Here is a 23,220-nt window from a genome sequence, read left to right as displayed (position 1 = left end):
ATAACACCCAATGCTCATCACAAGTGCCCTCCTTAATGTCCATCACCCATTTACCCCATCCCTTCACTCACCTCCCTTCCAGCAATTCTCAGTTTGTTCCCTGTAGTTGAGAGTTTCTTATGGTTTGCCTCCCTCTGTTTTTATCTTATTTTATTTTTCCTTTCCTTCCCCTATGTTCACCTGTTTTGTTTCTTAGATTCCATATATGAGTGAAATCATAAAGTATTTGTCTTTCTCTGACTTATTTCACTTAGTATAATACACTCTACTTCTGTCTGCATCGTTGCAAATGGCAAAATTTCATTTTTTAAATGGTTGAGTAGCATTCCTTTGTATATATATACCTTATCTTCTTTATGATTCATCAGTCAATGGACATTTGGGCTTTTACCATAATTTTCCTGTTGTTGTTGATAGTGCTGCTATAAATATTGGGGTGCATGTGCCCCTTTGAATCAGTATTTTTGTATCCTTTGGATAAATACCTAGTAGTGCAATTGCTGGATCCTAGGGTAGTTCTATCTTTAACTTTCTGAGGAACCTACACACTATTTTCCAGAGTAGCCGCACCAGTTTGCATTCCCACCAACGGTGTAAGACAGTTCCCCTGTCTCTGCATCCTTGCCAACATCTGTTGTGTCCTGTGCTGTTAATTTTAGCCATTCTGACAGGTGTGAGGTGGCATCTCATTGTGGTTTTGAAATATATTTCCCTGATATAAGACCCAGAGCTAATATCATCCTCAGTGGGGACAAACTGAGAGCTTTTCCCCTAAGGTCGGGAACATGACAGGGATGTCCAACTCTCACCACTGTTGTTCAACATAGTACTGGAAGTCCTAGCCTCAGCAATCAGACAACAAAAAGAAATAAAAGGCATGCAAATTGAAAAGGGAGAAGTCAAAGTTTCACTTCACAGATGACATGATACTCTACATGGAAAACCTGAAAGACTCCACCAAAAAATTACTACCACCAAAAAATTACTAGAATTAATGCATGAATTCAGCAAAGTCACAGGATATAAAGTCAACGTGAAGAAATTTGCTGCATGTCTATACACCAATAATGAAGCAGCAGAAAGAGAAACCAAGGAATTGATCCCATTTTCAATTGCATCAAAAAGCATGATACCTAAGATTAAACCTAACAAAAGAGGTAAAAGATCTGTACTCTGAATACTATAGAACATTCATGAAAGAAATTGAAGAAGACACGAAGAAATGGAAAACATTCCATGGTCATGGATTGGAAGAACAAATATTGTTAAAATGTCTATATTGCCTAAACCAATCTACATATTCAATGCAATCCCTATTAAAATAACACCAGCATTTTTCACAGAGCTAGAACGAACAATTCTAAAATTGGTATGGAGCCAGAAAAGACCCCAAATAGCCAAGAAAAGCAAAGCGGGAGGCATCACAATTCCAGACTTCCAGCTATATAGCAGAGGTGTAATCATTAAGACAGTATGGTACTGGCACAGAAACAGACACAGAGATCAATGGAACAGAATAGAAAATCCAGAAATGGACCCACAACTGTTTGGTCAACTCATCTTTGACAAAGCAGGTAAGAATATCCAATGGAAAAAAATCCATTTATCCAATGGAGAAACAACATTTGTTATTGTTCCACCAACAAATGGTGTTGGGAAAACTGGACAGTGACATGCAGAAGAATGAAACCAGACCACTTTCTTACACCATACACACACAAAAAATCAAAATGGATGAAAGATCTAAATGTGAGACAGGAAACCATTAAAATCCTGGAGAGAACACAGGCAGCAACCTCTTTGACCTCAGCTGTAGCAATTTCTTACTAGATATGTCTCCAGGGGTAGGGGAAACAAAAGCAAAAATGAACTATTGGGTCTTTATCAAGATAAAAAGCTTCTGCACAGCAAAGGAAACAATCAACAAAACTAAAAGACAACCTACAGAATGAGAGAAGATATTTGCAGATTACATATCGGATAAATGGCTAATATCCAAAATCTATAAAGAACTTACCTAATTCAACCCCCAAAAACAAATAATCCAGTTAAGAAATGGGCAGAAGACACTTCTCCAAAGAAGGCATACAAATGGCTAACAGCCACATGAAAAAATCCTCAACATCAGTCATAAACATACTCTTTCCATATGATCCAGCAATTGCACTCCTTGGTACTTACCCAAATGAGAGGTAAACCGTAGACAAATGTTTATAGCAGCTTTATTCAAAATTGCTGAAACTTAGAAGCAAGATGTCCTTCAACAGGTGACTATGTTAACAAACTGTGGTACATCCATACAATGGAATATTACTCAATGATAAAAATAAATGAACTATCAAGCCACAAAAAGACATGGAAGATTCTTAAATGCATATTAGTAAGTGAAATAAGGCAATCTGAAAAGGGTACGTACTGTATGATTCCAACTATATGATATTCTGGAAAAAGCAAAACTATGGAGACAATTTTTTTTAAAAATCAGTTTTTGTTTGTTTTGCCAAGAGTCCAGGGGGAAAGAGGGAGGCATGAATAGGTGGAACACAGGGGTTTCACAGGATAGTGAAGCTATACTGTATGACACTGTGATGGTAAATACACGCCATTATACATTTTTTAAAACCCATAGAATGTACACACACACAGTGAATCATAATATAAACAATGGATTTTAGTTAACATATAAATATTGGCTTATCAGTAGTAACAAAATGGACCACACTAATGCAAAGTGTTCATAACAGAGGAAGTTGGGTGGGTGGGGTAAGATCTTGGAGTGTATATAGGAATTATTTGTATTTTATGTTAATTTTTCTGTAAACCTAAAGCTGCTCTTTTTAAAAAAAATTTTTTTAATGTTTATTCATCCTTGAGAGCGGGGGGGGACAAGCACAAGTTGGGGAGGGGCAGAGAGAGAGGGAGACAGAATCTGAAGCAGGTTCCAGGCTCTGAGCTGTCAGCCCAGAGCCTGACACGGGGCTCAAACTCACGAACTGTGAGATCATGACCTGAGCCGAAGCCGGACGCTTAACCGACTGGCCACCCAGGCGCCTCCTAAAGCTGCTCTTAAAAGCAGAGTCTAGGAGCACCTCAGTGGCTCAGTTGGTTGAGCGACCAACTTTAGCTCAGGTCATGATCTCATGGTTTGTGAGTCTGAGCCCCGCATCAGACTTATTGCTGTCAGTGCAGAGCCTGCTTCAGATCTTCTGCCTTCCTCTGTCTCTGTCCCTCCTCCACTCATGCTTGCTCTCTCTCTCTCTCTTTCAAAAATAAATAAACCTTTAAAAAAAATAATAAAAATTAAAAAAAAAATAAAAGCAGAGTCTATTTGGGGCTCCTGGGTGGCTCAGTTGGTTGAGTATCTGACCCTATATTTTGACTCAAGTCATGATCTCACAGTTGTGAGATCAAGCTCTGATTTGGGCCTTGTGTCAGGCTCAGAGCCTGCTTAAGATTCTCTCTCCCTCTCCCTTTGCCCCTCCTATGCTCATGCATGTGCAGACTCTCTAAATAAATAAATAAATAAATAAATAAATAAATAAATAAACAAACAAACGAGTCAATTAATTTAAAAGAACAACAACAACAAAGTTGGAGGACTCACATAACCTGATTTCAGGATTTACTATAAAGCTGCAATAACAAAGACTATGTGGTGTTGGAAAAAGGATAGACCTATAAATCTGTGGAATGGAATCGATTTTTGAAATAGATCTTGTATACATGGCCAAATTATTTTCAACAAAGTGCAAAGTTAATTCAATAAAGAAACGACGATATTTTTAAGAAATGGCACTGAGAAAATTGAACACACATATGCAAAACAAACTTCAACCCATAACATGCACTTCATGAAAAAATTAACTCAAAATGGGTCATAGACCTAAATGTATCATGTAAAATAATCAAACTTCAAGAAGAAAACATAGACAAAAATCCTTATGACCTTGGCTTTGGCAAAGTTTCCTTAACTATGAAACTAAAAGCATAAACCATAAAAGAAAAAAATTGTCAAATTAGACTTCATCAAAATTTAAAACTTTTGCACTTTGAAAGTTACTATTAAGAGAATGAAAAAAAAAAACAAGCACAGACTTGGAGAAAACATTTACAAAGCACTTATCTGAGATACTATCTGTATCCAAAATACATCAATAATGCTCAAAACTAAATAATAAGAAAACAACCCAACTTTTTAAATGTGCAAAATAATTGATAGATATTTAACCAGAGAAAATATATGGGTGGAAAATAAGCACAAGAAAAATGCTCATCGTTATTAGTCACTATGGAAATGCAAATAAAAATCACAATTTGATCACACTACACATTTATTAGAATTATAGAGGGGGCGCCTGGGTGGCGCAGTCGGTTGAGCGTCCGACTTCAGCCAGGTCACGATCTCGCGGTCCGTGGGTTCGAGCCCCGCGTCAGGCTCTGGGCTGATGGCTCGGAGCCTGGAACCTGTTTCCGATTCTGTGTCTCCCTCTCTCTCTGCCCCTCCCCCGTTCATGCTCTGTCTCTCTCTGTCCCAAAAAAAAAAAAAAAAAAAAAAAAATTATAGAGTAAAATAAAAATCTGAAAATACCTAGTGCTGACAAATAATGCAAGTAGAACTCTCGTATATTTCTCATATATTTCTGGTGGGAATGTAAAATGGTACAACCTCTTGTAAAACAATTTTTCAGTGTCTCATAAATTGAAACACTTAATATACCACCTAGAAATCTCACTCCTAGGTTTCTACTCAGGGGCATTGAAAACTTAACATAGACACAAAAACAGATATTTATACGAGCTTTATTTATAATCACAAAAACTGACATTCTGAGTGGTAATGAGTACCTTCAAATGGTAAATGGGTAAACAAACTGTGCTACATCTGTACAGTGAAATACTCAGAAATAAAGAGGAGCAAACTATTGATATGCACAACATGGATGAATCTCAGATACATTATGCTCAATACAGGAAGGCAGACTCAAAAGACTACGTACTATATAATTCAATTTTAATTACATTCTGGAGAGGACAAAACTATAGGTACAGAAAACAGTTCAGTGACTGTTGGGGGTTGATGGAAGAGTTGACTAAATTAACCACATAGGGCCATGAGGGAGTTTTTTGAAATGATAGATGATGGAATCTGGGGACATGTGTCCTGAGTGCAGTGATGATTACATGACTAGATGACTATATGAAAAAACTTATATGACTTTATATGACTATATATAAAATATAACTGTACCAAAAAGGGTAAATTTTACTGAATATAAACTATATATCAATATATAAGAAGATTTGGAGAAGGATTTCCATTTCTCAACCACCTTTCCATCCCTTCCCACATACACAACTATAAAATCCTAACAATGATATATAAAATATGTTTTAAATCCTATCAAATTATTGCTGAGCCTTCAAGAAAATAAGGAAAACACTCAGTGGGCAAAAACAGAAAAAACTGAAAATCAGAATGACAGTAACACCATGTTTTGGGGGGAATATTTGAAGATCTCAATACATAAGAGGCTTCAGAAGACTATACTGGAACAAGAGACAAACCCTTGGCTCTACATAATGTAGGAAGTTGGAAATGAAATCATGTCTCAAGCTGTCTCCTCAAAGGCCTACACAAGAAAGGCCTAGTAAAAGAATGCTCAAGAAAATAATCTTCCCGTTGGCAGAGGAAAGCAACATGGATATCTGTCTATATTAGTTCTGGGGCGGGGGGGGAATCTCCCTTGAAAATTTGACCACAAACATTTGCTAATTTACACTTTGTGCATGGTGGAACACAGAATAATAATTCTAAGCCAAATAATTATAAGATGGTTCTGAGTTAGTATCTTTCTGGAGCACTTGACAGAAGCAAACATAAATCCTCTCATAAAATAGACTGCACAGGATTTCCATATGTGAAATCCAGCTAAACATGAACTGATGATCCAAAATTACAAAGCAACTACTCTGAGCAACAGTTAACAGAAAAAAAAAAATATCACACTGGACACCTCAGTATTTTCAGATAATGGAATTTTTGGCTTAATAATATAATGTAAGTATGCTTAAGATGTTCAAAGAAATAAAATCTGAGGTTGGAAACATGAGAAAGGAACAAGATACTATCAGTGAAGGCAGATATATTGGAATAAATAAGATATATAAGTCAAAACATTTTTTGAAATAAAAAACTTAGACATTTAAATAGTACCTTACACATAATAGAAGAAATAATTAGAAAACTTATTAGCTATGGAACTGAAGAATTACCCAGGGGGCGGCTGGGTGGCTTAGTCGGTTAAGCAACCAACTCTTGATTTCAGCTCAGGCCATGATCTCATAGTTTGTGGGATTGAGCCCTGTGTCTGGCTCTTTGCTGACAGCATGGAGCCTGCTTGAAATTCTCTCTCCCTCTCTCTCTGCTCCTCTCCCACTCTCTCTCTCAAAATAAATAAATATTAAACAAAATTTTGGAAGGACAACAAATCTCAAATAGGATAGATAAAAAAGATAAGGGCATCTTGGTGGCTCAGTCAGTTAAGCATCTGACTCTAGATTTTGGCTCAAGTCATGATCTCACATCGTTTGCTCTGAGCACTGAGTATGAAGCCTGCTTAAAATTCTCTCTCTCCTTCTCCCTCTGACCCTCCCCTGTTACATACTCTCTCTCCCTCTTTCAAAATAATAATAGTAAAAAAAGATAGTGAAATTTCAAAATACCAAACACAAAGAAAAAGTCTTAAGAATAGCCAGAGGGAAAAGATACTATTGACAAAGAAGAGATATTAGGCCAAAGGAAGACTTTAGTTGCAAAAATAGAAACCAAAGTGGCTGCAATCTGGCTAGTCAAGGATAATGATAGCTACCTAAAACTGAATCTCTCCACAAATACTTCAAAAGCAATATAGGTCAAAAAGAAGAAATAAAATTCAACAAAAGACATGCCTCACCACAATTAGAAGACAGAGGGTGCTACAAACTTCAAACCAGTATAAGTAGAAAAGCATATACACCAAATCCAAACAGATCTACTCTTCATACTCTCTTGGTAAGCTTTAGAGAGTAAGGGCCATTCAGGAAAAAGGATGGAAGAAAGAAGAGGGGAATGAGTAAAGTGCCTAAGATTTACCTAAAATCACTTCCACAAAAAGAAAGTCTACCCAACATTAGAAAAGACTGAAAAGGAGTTCTGGGGTTCTAGAAAATGTAGTTGGGAGACCCCACCCGCTTTAAAATGCCTGTAATGGCTGCTTCCTGGAAGGTGGTATCATGTGGAATCTCTTAGCTTCAGTATCTGGTACTCCAGGAAGGGAGTATTTCAAGCCAGATAGAATTACATATTTATTTTCTCATTATCAGCCCTGTAGTCTCTGGCTGAACTCACAGCAGAGATTGAAATGTTGCTCTTATAGCTTCAGCCCTGTGCAATTGCTAAGCCCAACTGAACAAGGCAAGGAAGGAAATTATAACCTCTCCTCCACTAGGAGAGGTATGCAGAATTAGTCTGTTGATATGGACCCACTCTTTCCTGTGCTGCTTGTAAATTTTGGGTCTTGTTTGAATTCTCATTCTAAGAAAGCAACTGTAAGAAAAAAGCCTATGAGACAAACAGGAAATTTTGAAGATGACTGGATAACTTATTCAGTTCAGGAACTATCCTGAATAAACATTTTTCCAAAGAAAACTTACTATCCATTTCATTTCCTGGGGTCCTATGTTGGATTACATCTTCCTGAATCCCTTGGGTTGGAGTGTCAGAGTGGTAGGTAGGTAGGTTCTACCTTTGGGGATGAGGGTTCTTTGTCTGGCATAAGGGAGCAGGAACCATGAAGATAACCTGACCCTTAGTTCTTCCAAATAGCAATCTTGGGTGGGGAAAAGATTCTTCCTAGAAAAAAATGAAGCTAACTCAAAAATTCCAGGGCCCTTTGCCAATGGACAGGTCTCCCTGAGGATCCTAGGACTGGTCTAATCTGCTTAAACTCCTGAGACCTGGTCAGACTAAGGCAGACTGAAAGAATAGATTGTTCATCTGTTAGTTTCCTGTCAGTGACCAGTAAGAAGTAGCCTCTACCTAATGTTGAGAGCCTATTGGATATCCTGGTAAACCCGTGAGGGGGTGGGGTGAGAGAGACATCATGGAGAGTACTATAGAGTCAGAGGGAGTAGAGACTCAGGAACTCACACTATAAATGAGCAGCTGGCTTACAACTGAATTCACTGCATCCTCACTCTGGGCCTGACATCAGTACAGCCAATGTCCTCACCTGCAGATGCTGAAGCCCATGGAGAAGGTCAGTGAATATGTTCAATTCTCCCATGCTGAAAGTTGACATCCTCTCTTGGTATCATCAGAGATGAACACTGGCTCCCTCAGCAATCACCTGTGTTCAGATCAGATCACACCAGGGCTCTACACACAATGACCATTGATGACAGTACAGATCTTGACTCAGTTTACCTCTGCCTTGCTCTGTTTCTTCTTTAGATGTCTAACTGTATCTCTGCTTGCCTAACTCTCTCCAGTTAGTTGCTTCTTTCTCTGTGTCCTCCATGTTTCTATCAGGCTCTGAGTCTTCCCACCTGCCCTTCTGGCTCTGGCTGAGGGGCAGATGACTTGGATGAGCAGTTTGGTCTGGGTTTGAGGTGACCTGTATACAAGGCAGATAGAACCCAGAGCCCAGACTAATTATTCTCAGAGTCACCTGGTTGAAGTGAGAGGATTCTAAACCCCTAGATTGGGGGATTGGTTCCACATCATCCACGGACGTATGCCATTATGCTTATGTGAGCCTTTCAGTCTGTTTCCTATTTGGCTTTTCATCTTTCTGGGGATTTTTTTCTCTCATTTTCTAGCTCTTTCTTCACTATGTCCTTCCCCTCCTTTTCTCTAGATCCCCCCTTTCACCATTTTTCCATCCTCTTTCAGCATGAATTGAAGAAAGGCACCATCCCAGAAGCCAGAAAATTTATTTTGGTTTTAATACTTTATTTATAAGTGGCCTTGATCCACAGAGGTGTGAGGACAGTAAAAGACCACATAATGTTTTTTAAAAAAAATTTAATTAATGTTTTTTATTTATTTTTGAGAGAAAGAAAGAGAGAGAGAGAGAGAGAGAGAGACAGAGTGTGAGCAGGGGAAGGGCAGAGAGAGAGGGAGACACAGAATCTGAAGCAGGCTCCAGGTTCCAAGCTGACAGCACAGAGCCCAGTGCGGGGCTCGAACTCACACCCCGTGAGATCATGCATGACCTGGGCCAAAGTCGATGCTTAACTGACTGAGCCACCCAGGCGCCCTTAAAAGACCACATAACTAGTCTTGCCTCTATCCCCATCTAGCTACTTGGTAAGTCAGCTTGTTTATTCTTTCCTGAAACTCCATTTCCCCATCTTAAAGTCCTGTTAGTGGCACTTTTTAAGAGCACAAAATTCCTCACTGGTTGTTGTGAGGAGCAAATGAGAGAATCTAAACCATGGAGAATCACAGAAATGGGAGGGATTGTTGCAATTACATTTTTCACAATCTATTCTTGTTTCCTTTTATTTGTAACTTTCACTTTATTTCCTTATTTGACTTTACACTGTTTTCTGCTCATCTACTTTATTTTCTTCTATCTGCCTCATGATTTATTTTTCTTCCTCCCTTCTCATTTGTGTTTTTCTCCCAATCCATTTGCCTGCATAGTTTTCCTGTATATCTGTGCATTTTTCTTTCCTGTACCTTTGAGAAAAGATGGGTTAGGATTCTTAAAGAGGTTTGCAAATATGTTACAAAATAAGGTAAATAACATGAAGATTCAGTTTTTCTCATTTCCTCTAAGATCTACAGAATAAATAAAATTACAAGGAAGTAAGCCAAGGAGCCAGAGATGGGACAGGAGTTTAATCTGCTATCCAAAAGAATTTCCTGATCTGGAAAAGTGATTTTTTTTAAACCATAGTTGCTACCTAGAAATTTTCCATGGCAGTGGATTATTGGTTCAAGACCTTAAAAGATCTCTTCCGACATATAGGTGCAAATAAGAAAAGGTGGGAGAAAAGTAAAGGAGAAGGTAATGAACATGTACTAAGCAATTACTGTTTGTAGGTCACTTTAAGTGTATTATTTCCATTATCAATTAATCTTTACACTATTTGACAAGCCAGAGATGATATCCCAAAATACTATTAGTAAGTGATTAAAGCTGAGATGTAAGTACTGATTTATCTAATTCCAAACCCTAAGCTTTTTCTACACGTCTACCATATATATGTGAGTTTCACATGTAGATGTTGGATCTCAAAAAGTGATTATTTCACTTCTTAATACCATCTATATAATTGACCAACTAACTCTAGTTCTTTCCAAGACTTTTTCATATGTGACTATCTCATGTCCCTATCTTTGTGTTTCTGGTTATTTTTACAATCAGTACAATTTTTCAAGACAACATAAATGACACATAGTCCACATTAACCATGACTGCTAATACTGCTGAAAAGAGCCAGTCTAATGCTCAGTTTTGCCTTCATCAATCACAAAGTCCTTCGGTATCATTTCCTACAAATCCATCTTGTACAAATAGCCAAACTCTTAATATTTAAGGATTAGTCATTCTATGTATGGATTAATTTGTCACCTTTTCATTTTGTTTTCCCTCTACGTTTTAGGGTATTTGGAGTCAGGAGGAGGTTTTGGGAGTTATTTAGGGACTTTTTTCCACAAATTATTTAAATCCCCTTCTAAGAGGAGGGAAATGTCAGGAGGAGGAATGTATTCTTGGCTTTATTTGATTTTTGCTTTGTATATAGCTTAGATTGTTACTCTGGAGGGGAAACTCTGAACAACTATTAAGTATTTTAGCAGAAAGGATAAGTTGATTTGAGATCCATCGAGAATTAAGAAAATCAATTGAAATAAAGGTCTCAAATAAGGTTATATGTGCTGTCTCTCACTCATGTGAATGCCAGAGAAATTTCATTGTAAATAGAGCTTGTTCTTCTGTCTTGCGCATAGTTGTAAAGATCTGTTATGCCAAGCAAGGGCCCTCTCACTGTCAGTCAGTCCATCATTAGATGTGAAGTGTAGTTCAGAGTCTCTCAATTTCAGAAATATGGAGACTTTGCGGTGGATCCAAGTATTAGAGGGCAGAGAAAGGGAAAGAAACTACATTTACCTTGGAAAATGTCTAGATAACATAATAGAAAATATTATTGTAATTTAACAAACTTGTTAAGGTTGTCTATCACATAGTAAAGAAAAGTTTCAACATAAATCTCAATTTTTTCTGAGGCTAGGATAACATAAATTGTTCCATAATAGATGTAGGTTAGACATATCCAGGCATTCGATAGCAGTACCCCTTTTAATTACCACTAAAAAAGTCCCAAAAGCTATTTAGTTATTAATTCTACCATAGCCCAAAGAGAGAAAACTAAGTATCCTAAAACCAATTCTCCTGTGAGCCTAATGGTTAATTTTCACAATGATAGGTTAACATTTATTAAATTTGTAACATCTTATATGTAATTAAATGACTTCAGATATTTTCTATTTTTGCATTTGTTTAGGGGTCTGTCTTTATTTTTCTTAATTTTAACATCTAAGGAAATCATCTCAGAGTATGGTCATCTGAGGTCAATATGCCTAAGAATTAAATTTGTTGGACTTTGGTTAATTACACCATGAATCTAACCCTTCTAAATCCTTTGAGAAGTATATTTGTAGACATCTCAAGATTCTTTCAGCCAAAGCCATTCCCACTTTATTTTCATAATTCCAGTGGAATGGAAGCATCATGAGGACAATGATTTTGATCACTTTTTCAAGTGTCTAAAACAGGGCCTGGCCCATAAGAGGCTCTTAATAAATATTGGTTGAGTGAATGAATAAATTAAGTATTAAGTTGAATTATCCCTTTTTAATATTTTCAATAAACTTTAATTACATACATATGTAATTATTAAACTAGTACTACACAATGTTCAGTTTAAGAGGAGTATTTAAACACTAAGAGTAAGAAGATGTAATGGGTAAATGAGAAGTGTGTTATCTTTGGTGTACTTTATAACAGCTAAATCATAGAATAATAACATCACTTTCTACCTTGAAAATGTGTGTAAAGAAATATATAAAAGTAAAGGAATGCTGAGTTTTAAATAAATGGAAAGTAGAGAAAAGTGTTAAACAATAAATATTTTATAGTTCTATCATCTATAAGCATCCATTCAACATTTTGGTGAACTTCCTTCCAATCTTTTATCAATACAAAGCAAATTTCTTTTTAATTAATGTAGTGAGAATACCAAATATACTGACTTGTATCTTGCTTTTTGTTTTGCTTAAATTTATAATGTATTTCAACATTATTACACAGAGTTCATAAACATAATTTTAACGACTGCATATTTCTTTAATTTTCAATGATATAACCATTCCTCTACTGTAGCTTTTTTTTTTTTTGCTATTATAAATAGTGATAATTTATAATTTTGTATATAAAGCTTTTTCTCAACTGGTAATTAATTTCTTGGAGTCAGTTTTTAAAATAGTTGAATCTATTCACATTTAGCAAACTTATATAGCACAATGTGCCAGGCACTATTCCAAAAAGTTCACAAGTATTGATTCATTTAATCCTCATAATCCAATAAAGTAGGTACTATCAGTATTATTCTCATCTTAGAAAGGAAGAAACTGAGGCATGTTAATTTAAGTCGCCTCAGTTTACACAGTTGGTAAGTGGAGAAGCCAGGATTTAAATCCAGATGTTTGGACTCCAAGGTCTGTATTTTTAAAGGGACCTTACATTAAAAGGAATTAACATTCTTAAAGTTTTTGGTACCTATTGCCAAACTGCTTTCCAACCAAGAATGGAGCACAATTTCACCAGCACTGATGTTATAATTAAAATTCTTTAATTTATGGATCAGAAATGGTATCTGATTGTTTTAAAACTATTGTTTGATTACTAATAAGTTTGAATGCTTTAGGATGGTTTTTCCACTTCTGAGTTATGAGTTCTTATTCTTTTATTTTTCTCTCTTTTTTCTCTTTCTCTAGACTTATGATGCTTTATTCTTTTTATCTCTTGACATTAGGTGTTTTGGATGGACTTTTTACATAATAAATTTAATATATTGTTGCCCCTTGTATTTGCGTTCTTTTTGAATCAGTTATTTGTTAAAAATACATAAGGTAGTTTTTTGTTGTTGTTGTTGTTGTACCAAAGTTTCCCATTTGATGTAAAAATCTATCAAGTCTATCTTTCTCTTCATGATTTCTTGTATGACTGAGAGAAAGACCTCAAGCACAAATTCCTTAAGTGGTCAAATAGACATTGCAATGGCATGACAATGGTGTGTCTTGGGACTGACCTTCCAGTCCCACTAGCCTGGAACAGAGACCAGCACTAAACTCCAATGAGTTTGATGATGAGAACAGGCACAGTGCAGCAAGCCCTTCTGATTGTTCTTCCCTGGTAAGCAGAATCTAGATTTTTATGTGAGGTATTCTTTACAGAAGACTGTAGTTTAATAAAACACATCTCTGTAGGCCAGAGGGGTGTTGATTTATCACCTCTGGTTCAGAAGTTCTCCTTCATTCAAAATTCAATACTATTTTCTTCCAGTTTTCCTGTGAGTTTTTGAAATATATGCAAAATTTTATACAATTGTAATTAGGTTGTGGTGTGAAGTGTCTAGTTGCTTTCTTAAACTAAAGCATTAATTTATATTTCTTTTCTCTTGTCCTCAAGTTTCTCTTTCTCTTTTGGAAAGCAGAAGAATTGATGAAATAATGATATATTAAATGTTATGATGGTGATTTCTCTAACTGTAAAAGAATAATTGTTACTTTTTTCTGTATGATGGACTTATATTGAATACTCTCATTTCCTGACTAATAGAATATAATATGTTCGTTGGAAATTAAGGCAGAAGGGTCCATATATAAATTAGAATTTAAAACTCCTTGAAATGTTCAAAAGAAAGCTAAATAGAAAGGGAGAAGCACACAAAGTAATGCAACATTTTCAAAGAGGATTAAAATAATATAATCATATATTAAATATTGCAAATTTGGTAAATATGAATTTAAAACAGATTTCAGTTAGTGGGTTACATAATTAGAAAGTGATCAACAAAATTACACTGTTTAAATATTCATTTCCTTGTTCAAAAATCATTAATCAAAAGTTTACTCTATGTTGGAGAACAGGTAGATACTTTTGTTCCACAACTATCACCTTGTAGTTATGTTTTCCCTCACTATTTTGGCCCTGAAGTTGATTCTATGTTAATGAATACAAACATTTAAATTGGAATTATACCAACACCAAATCCATATAAATTCTTGATATGAAATTACTCTTAATAATTCTATTAACCCAAATTAATTCCTTAACCAACTTTCTAGTATAGTACTTAAGATATTTCCAATTTCTGTCAATACTAAATCATTTTCACCCAAACTAATTCCTTTATGTTTAATATACCAACACAGTTCTGTTATCAGCCTTCGTACAAATCAAGTTTACATAATAGCTTCTGCTACCGTGGGTTTTCTTTTGCGGACATATTTTTTCCTGTTCCATTTTCCCAGGTCAAAATTTGTAGATCTAAATCTTAGCATATCCAGTTTTACCTATGTTCAGTTTTATTTTTGTATGGATTATTTCTATCAATTATATTTAGTATTTATTTCTTAGCTAATCCATTATATAGTTGTTAAATATTTCAGTATTGGTCTCTTCCTGAGAATTGATCTAATTTAATTTAATTCTTCTGATTATTTTGGGGGCCTTGTTTAAACTTGATACAGCACTTGTGGCTCAAAGAGCAAATAGTGTTGCGTCATGACAGATGGTAGCTACACCTGTGATAAACATAGCGCAGCATGTAGAGGTGTTGAATCACTATGTTGTATACCTGAAACTAATGTAACATCGTGTGTCAACTATACTCAAAAAGAAAAAGAGCAAATAATGGAATTTTAAAAAGCTACTTCTAAAAAAATTAAGCTATTTTCAGTAAAAGAAAGCTGGGGGGAATGATAGGCTATTGGGGAAAGCTTTGTTGAGGAGGTGGCATATGATCTGTGTCACAAAAAAATAAGAAAGAATTCACCAGGTGCCAATAGAGGTAAAGGGCATTACACACCAAACAACCAGCATGTGTGAAAGCATGGAGGCAAGTAGGAGTGGAGTGTGTACATAGTAGGCACCAAGTGATGAGTGAATGAACAGATGGGTGGGTTTGTGTACGGTAAATAGTAACTGGAGTGTAGGGTGCATAAAGGGGGTGGAGGAGGTTAAAATGAGAGAATGAAAGGCTAATTGGATATGGAGATGAGTGAGGAAGAAGCAGAAGAGGTCACCCAGTCTCCTACTTAAATGAGTGGATGTGTCTTGATGCTGTTAAACAAGAAAGCAAACAGAAGGAAGTGAAGGCTCCAGTCCACTCTTTGCTTTTGGACCATTTTGAGCTGAAACAAGACCCGATGCACTGGAATCTGTCCTATTTCCAAAGACCACCAAAAAGATTTTTTATCACTCCTTAGTCACTATGATGCTTTCAACTCCCTCATTAAAATCAGTAAAGTATTCCTTTTCTCTAATTTTTTTTAATATATGAAATTTATTGTCAAATTGGTTTCCATACAACACCCAGTGCTCATCCCAAAAGGTGCCCTCCTCAATACCCATCACCCACCCTCCCCTCCCTCCCACCCCCCATCAACCCTCAGATTGTTCTCAGTTTTTAACAGTCTCTTATGCTTTGGCTCTCTCCCACTCTAACCTCTTTTTTTTTTTTTTTCCTTCCCCTCCCCCATGGGTTTCTGTGAAGTTTCTCAGGATCCACATAAGAGTGAAACCCTATGGTATCTGTCTTTCTCTGTATGGCTTATTTCACTTAGCATCACACTCTCCAGTTCCATCCACGTTGTTACAAAAGGCCATATTTCATTCTTTCTCATTGCCACGTAGTATTCCATTGTGTATATAAACCACAATTTCTTTATCCATTCACCAGTTGATGGACATTTAGACTCTTTCCATACTGATGCATAGGGGCACTTGTACCCCAATGTTTATAGCAGCACTCCTTTTCTCTAATTTAATACTCTTGTTGCACTTACCTTCATTCCTATAGCTCTGTCTTGTGAGAGGTGGAGAACATTTGGTTGCATATTTGAAGAGGGATATTTCCCAGATTGTTTTTTCTTAACATCTTAAATGTCTCTTTTCAGTGTTCTTCTGATTCAGTCCCCTCCTTAGCATATAATTGTTTGTTTCAGGGATGATCTGATCAGCCCATCAGCCAAAGGCATTATACACATTGAATTTTTAAAAATGCAAAATGTGCTTATTTAGTTCTTATTATACTTTCCTCCGTGTCTCCAATCAATTTTTTCTTTAATTGTTTCTTTTCTTATATCTGGAAACTTTAAAGGTAATAAAGAAATAAGGATAGCATGGCATGGTAAAAGGTCTCATGAATATTCAGCTTGACGGAAAAGGTTAATGAATGTATTCAAACTTCAAAGGGACTTTCCCCCCACTCACAATAAGTTGTTCTTTACCATGATTAAATTCAAAGAATGAGGAATGTAACTACAAGGAAAGGAGGGTTATAACATATGTGTGTGTGTGTATTCCTGAATAAATGAGGCATTCATTAATGGTATAACCTGAAAGAGGTAGTAACACCTCTGCCTGAGGCACCTTGGTGTGGTGAAAAAGGTATTCTAAGGACTTTAAAGCCGTAGTTTCCCATTGCTTTCATTTAATAGCTATATAATCTTGAGCAAATTACTTTAGCTCTCTGAGCCTAAGTTTCCTTATCTGTAAAATGGAGGTAGCATCTACTTCACAGGATTTTTGTAAGAGTTAAATGGGATAATATATGTGGATGTGCTTTTGTAAACTATAAATGAGTAAAGAAGTTTTATCTGAATAGACATTCATTTGGAATGATTTGAGAGGTTATATATGAGGGATTATGTAAACTTTTAGGGGCACCATCTTTTCCAGAGAGGATTCCAACATCAGATGTTCTTCCTGGGCTAGCTCATCTTCGGAGTCCACGAGAGACTGTTTTTTTTTACCTGTTGCAGTGATCTGGTGACAAAAAGGCCATTTCCGCCTCATAGAGTGAGGTAAGACACAATTTCCAAAAGATTGCCCCATTTTATGTATGTATCATAATATATGTAACCAGTGCCTGAGGGGTATTTATTTGTAGAGTGAAGATGAACAGTGGGGTCAAAGTGTTTCCTGTAACATTATTCCCTCCTGATGGGAGAAATTTAGGTAGAAATTCTGGCCTCCCTATAAGTTGAGGCAGAAACATAGAGAGGAGAAATTCACCCCAATCCTAGAAATATCTTCTACAAATAATGATAATTTTGCCCTTTCCTTTTTTCATTCCAGTGGTGTACTAGAGCCAGTTAGTACCAGCTCTCAAGGGTCAATTATTAAATTTTCAGGAATTTTAAGAACTTGTTAAACAGAGCTATTATAAACAAATTATATAAACTTAAAACCAAATAAATTATATTAAAAAACAAAGGTAATACTAAAATTCATCACTTCCTAAGTTTTTTCATTTATATTTTACTAATATCTATGTTCTCAAGGTTATTTACATCTATTGTATCTATATGGTTGTAAAAATTATATGATAGTAACCTAAGGTGTATCCATTCCTAAAACATGTTTAGTGGTTTCAATCATTTCTAGCTGGAAATAGGTCATGGTGGGAGGATTTACACTTTGGAAATTGGCAAATGCTATAGATCAGAGCCCCTCCCAGAGCCATCTGTTAAACACTTACCAACACCCCACTCCTTTAATTCATTTGTCATATGTTTTGGCTGGTACTTGTAGGGCATTCAAACCCCTGTAGGTTTGGGGGTAGTTGACAGTGAAGCTTTGGAATCAGACTTCCCAGATTTGAGTCCATGCTTCACTATTTACTGTGTGATGTTGGGCAAATTACTGATCCTTTCTGTGAAGTTAGAAGAAAGATTACCTACCCCATGCATGATTTTGAAGTTAGAGCACTTATTACCTAAAACGCATGTAGAACAAACAATACCTAACACATAATATGCATAATTATTTTAATTTAGATAAATTTTTTATTTCAAGTTTTTATTTAAATTCTAGTTAGTTAACATATATGGTAAAATTGGTTTCAGATGTAGAATTTAGTATTTCATCACTTACATATAACACCCAAGTGCTCATCACAAGTGCCCTTTTTAAATTATGCCATGAAGCCTCTTTCTAGTCCTATTTTACTAAGGATTTTTAAAGTCAGGTATCGCTGCTGAATTTTATCAAATGTTTTTACATCTCATTGACTAGACACTTTTGATCTTTGACATATTAATATGGTGAGTTTTATTAGTAGAATTCTTCATATAAGAAAAACCTTAAATCCCTGGAATAAATTTCAGTTAGTCATGGTGCACTGTTCTTTGAACACACTAGTGAATTCCATTTGCTAATAATTTGTTTTGCCTATTTCCTTATTAATATAAATTATCTTGGTCAAAATTTTCTTTTGTGTACTTTTTAGGTTTTGGTATCAGTGGTTTTATGACTTTCTAAAAGTAATCAGGAAGCTTTTATTTTTTCTGTTCTTGTAAACAGATTTGGTAGCCTTCAAAAATATCTGATTGCTGCAATATTAGAAAGAACTCACCTAAGGAACTATCAGAGCCTGGCACTATTTTGTCATAGCTCTTTGTCTTCTCTATTTTAATAATTCTCAAATTTGGCTGCACATTGGACTTACTGGGGAACTTTTAAAAATATTGATGACTGAGCCCTCTCAATACATTCTGTTTTAATTGGTCTGATATGCAGCTAGGGCATGGGGACATTTTATTTTATTTATTTATTTTAATTCCAGCATCATTAACATACAGCATTACATTAGTTTAAGGTGTATAATATAGTGATTCAAAAATTCTATACATTACTCAGTTCTCATCATGATAGTGTATTCTTAATCTCCTTCACCTAATTCACTCATTCACCCATCTACGTCCTCTCTGGTAACCATCACTTTGTTCTCTATATTAAGAGTCTGCTTTTTTGTTTGTCTCTTTTTTCTTTGTTTTGTTTCTTCAATTCCACATATGAGTGAAACCATAGGTATTTGTCTTTGTCTGACTGACTTATTTCACTTAGCATTATACCCTCTAGATCCATCTATGTTGTTGCAAATGGCAATATTTCATTCTTTATATGGCTGAATAATATTAATTGTATATATATGCCACATATATACACATCTATACCACATATTTTTTTAAAGTTTAATTTTAATTCCAGTATAGTTAACATACAGTGTTATATTAGTCTTATGTGTACAATATAGTGATTCAACAACTCTGTACATTACTTGGTGCTCATCATGATAAGTGTGCTCTTTAATCCCCATCACCTAATCCACCCATCCCTCCACCCACCTCCCATCTGGTAACCATCAGTTCATTCTCTATAGTTAAGAGTCTGTTTCCTGTCTTCTCTCTCTCTCTCTCTCTTTCCCTTTGTTCATTTGTTTTGTTTTTAAATTCCATATATGAGTTAAATCATTGGTATTTGTCTTTCTGTGACTTATTTCACTTAGCATAATACATTCTACATCCCTCCACATTGTTGCAAATGGCAAGATTTCATTCTTTTTGATTGCTGAGTAAATATGCCTCTGTGTGTGTGTGTGTGTGTGTGTGTGTGTGTGTGTGTGTATCCCACATCTTCATTTTTTAAATTATTTTTAAAGTTTATTTATTTGAGAGACAAAGAGAGCATGAGTGGGGTAGGAGCAGAGATAGAGGGAGAGAGAGAATCCAAGCAGGCTTTGCACTGTCAGTTCAGAGCCCAATGTGGGGCTTGAACTCACAAACCATGAGATCATGACTTGAGCCAAAATCAAGAGTTGGATGCTCAACCACCTGAGCCACCCAGGTACCCCCACATCTTCTTTATCCATTCATCAGTTGATGGCGATTTGGTCTCTTTCCATAATTTGACTAGTGTTGATAATGCTGCTGTAAACATAGGGGTGCATGTGCCCCTTTGAATCTGTATTTTTGTATCCTTTAGGTAAATACCTAGTAGTGCAATTGCTAGGTCATAAGACAATACTATTTTTAATTTTTTGAAGAGCCTCCATACTATTTCCAGAGTGGTTGCACCAGTTTGCATTCCCACCAATAGTGCAAGAGGGATCCTTTTTCTCCACAACCTTGTCATCACTTGTTACTTCTTGTGTTTTTGATTTTAGCCATTCTGACAGGTGTGAGGTGATATCTCAGTGTGATTTTGAATTGCATTTCCTTGATGATGAATGATGTTGAGCATCTTTTCATGTGTCTGTTGGCCATCTGTATGTCTTCTTTGGAGAAATGTCTGTTCATGTCTTTTGCCATGGGAACATTTAAAAACTCTTCAAGTTGGGGCACCTGGGTGGCTCCGTCAGTTAATCGTCCAACTCTTGATTTCGGCTCAGGTCATGATCTCACAGTTCGTGAGTTTGAGCCCTGCATCGGGCTCTGAGCTGACAGTGTAGAGCCTGCTTGGGATTCTCTCTCTGCACCCCCACCCCCACCCCGTGCACTCTCTCTCTCAAAAAATAAATAAATAAACTAAAAAACAAAACAAAACCAAAAAACCCCACAAAAATCTTATAAAAACTCAAGTGACTATCATGTGAAGCTAAGGTTTAGAACAACTGCATTTCATTCCTTTCACTCAGAATATTAGCTTGTCTTGATTTCTATCTTTTCTTTAATGAGTTTTAGTGATTTATATTTACCTAGAAAATTATCTTTTCCTCCAGTACATATTTCCCCCTCTGGTCTTCCTTAAGTTAATTTTGTTTATCTGCTTCTAACCTCTACATCAATTTTATCTTTTCTTCTTTCGTTTATGTTTATTCCTTTTTGTTAAATAATGAAACTATTTCAGGCTATTAACTTTCTCTAACAAAAATCTGTGTATAGTACTTATTAATATATGCTACTTTTATTATCAGTACTTTTTAGATAATCTGTAATTACTGTTTGATTTCCTTCTTTGATCTAAGGATTGTTTTCAAAGGGCTTTTTTTCCCTCCATTTTCAAGTAGCTGGGGTTATTTTCATAATCATGTCTAGTTTTATTATTGTCACAGAACCACTTCTGAATTACTTGGCCAATGCTTCTAAAACATCTGCTTGATATTTTTTAAAATTTTCATTATTGAAGTTCATCTGCTTTATATTAATTGAACATGTGTAATGCCAGGCACTTAAAAAAGGAAAAGCAACTGATTAAATGAGTTTAATAAAAAGAAAAAGAAGTGGCACCAGCTGCCCTTCCATCCATGCAAATTGGTCTCCTAGTTTTGGCCTTCTTGGGAAGGAAGTCCTTGAGACTTGATGCACCAGAATCCCAGATGTGTACTCAGGACTGAGGCCTTCTTCATTGCTTCCCTTACACACCCTTGTTTATCAGAAGCAAGTCTACTCTAAAGTCATTACATTAAGCACGATCAGCAAACATTTTCTGTAAAGGGCCAAATAGTGAAATATTTTAGGCTTTGTGTGTTGGGTTACTAATATTGCATGAAACATATTTATAATAAAAAGTATTCATTGTCTGAAGAACACATTTAATGAATCATTTTACATTTTTATTTGCTAAATCCAACAACCGTATTTACAGGCTATTTGGTCTCTGGCAACTACTCAGCCCTGCCATTGTAGTGTGAAAACAATTATAAACAATGCATAAGTAAATGGGAGTGGCTGTGTTCCAATTAAACTTTGTTTATAAAAATAGGCAGTGGCCTATATTTAGCTTGGGGGCCATAATTTGTCCTGCCCTACATTAACCTGGTAGTTTTCAATGTTTAATGTGCATCAGACTCCCATGGAGGTCTTGTATTTTAAATACTGGTTTCTGGACCCCATCCCTGAGTTTGATTCAGTGGCTGAGGTAAGGCCCAACTGTTTGCATTTCTATCAAGTTCTCAGTTAATGCTGCTGGGGGTGATGGTCTTTGGAGCACACTTTGAGTACCACTGCATTATAAGAAATGCCTGTTGCCTTTTTATTCCTAAAATCCACTCAGAGGAACATAGGCCTATTTATTGTTATTTATTCAAAAATTTCACCAATGTTGTAAGACAAAAAATTTAAGTGCTACAATTTAAATATTCTCAAGGCCAGATCTTCCTGATCAGCATTGCTTCCCTAGCACATACGGTACCTTTGGGCTAATTATAAAAAGTCACTCTCTGTCAGGCAAGAACTAGAGGAAAAGGCATCACTTCTCTTGAACTCACACCTCACCAGGGTGCACAGCTTGATAAATTGAGCACAGGCTAGATTACATAGGCTGGATTTCAGCATTCACTCTTCCCTTCAGGAGCCTTTGTGCAGTGCACAAATGGGACAATGCTCCTGCAGCCTTGCTAATCAGAAGAGTGTTATTTACAATTTATTTATCAAAGAAACACATTTGAAATGTAAAATTTCCAGTAAGAGTTTACTAATTTTCTTGAAGTAAAACAAAAACAAAAACCTCAGCAAACAATATTCTCTTTTATCCACTTGGATTTGACAGACTTTTTTCAGCTTTAATGAGGTCTAATTGACAAAATTATAAGATATTTAAAGCATACAATGGGATGATACACAATATTGGTAAGCAAAATCCCATAAACAAGCTGACCAGCCACTGTGCTCTTTTTCTCCCTCAAGAGAAGAAAATAAACACAATTTTAAGAAATCCCCTCTATACAGAAATTTAAGAATATTAATGCCCAGTGTTAGCATAGTGAACATAGTCTGCACTCTTTGGGATCTTTGGAATTCATTTAAGGTTTCTTTGTACTCTAATATAACAACAGTATTTTACAAATGTTCCATGACCTTTCAAAAAGATACATTCCCTGTATGGAGGCAAGAGAGTTTGAAATATATTTGCTTATAAATGTATGCTTTTTTGTTAATATTATGCATATATTATATGGATTCTCTATATTCTCACTTATCCCCTTGATCTAATGACTTAGGATATAGTATAATACCCATTAGGTCAGGGAGAAAGGTCTCATTAATGATTTTATATCCATGGCACTTAGCACAATATGTGAAACATAGTAGACATTCACTTATCAAATGAATAAATTATTTGGGGCTGCAAAATGGGTTGGAATGCAATTGTTCCCAACTGC

General features: G+C 35.8%; 1 protein-coding gene and 1 long non-coding RNA gene across 2 annotated transcripts in view; one reads left to right on the top strand and one right to left on the bottom strand.

Moving 5' to 3' along the window:
• Nucleotides 1-23,220, top strand: part of LOC132694467 (olfactory receptor 10AD1) — a 92,044-nt gene that overhangs the window by 41,589 nt on the left and 27,235 nt on the right. The window contains exon 2 of the mRNA XM_078449905.2: nucleotides 17,016-17,140. The gene's annotated coding sequence lies outside the window, so the exon portion shown is untranslated. The remainder of the gene's footprint in view (nucleotides 1-17,015; nucleotides 17,141-23,220) is intronic.
• The window catches only part of LOC144616917 (uncharacterized), a 26,105-nt gene continuing 24,189 nt past the window's right edge, over nucleotides 21,305-23,220 (bottom strand). The window contains exon 2 of the long non-coding RNA XR_013556774.2: nucleotides 21,305-21,545. This is a non-coding gene — a long non-coding RNA (uncharacterized LOC144616917). The remainder of the gene's footprint in view (nucleotides 21,546-23,220) is intronic.

The sequence above is a fragment of the Panthera onca genome, chromosome B4 (assembly GCF_046562875.1).
Source record: "Panthera onca isolate mPanOnc1 chromosome B4, mPanOnc1 haplotype 2, whole genome shotgun sequence".
Classification (NCBI taxonomy): domain Eukaryota; kingdom Metazoa; phylum Chordata; class Mammalia; order Carnivora; family Felidae; genus Panthera; species Panthera onca.
This window is presented reverse-complemented; position numbering and strand designations above follow the sequence as displayed.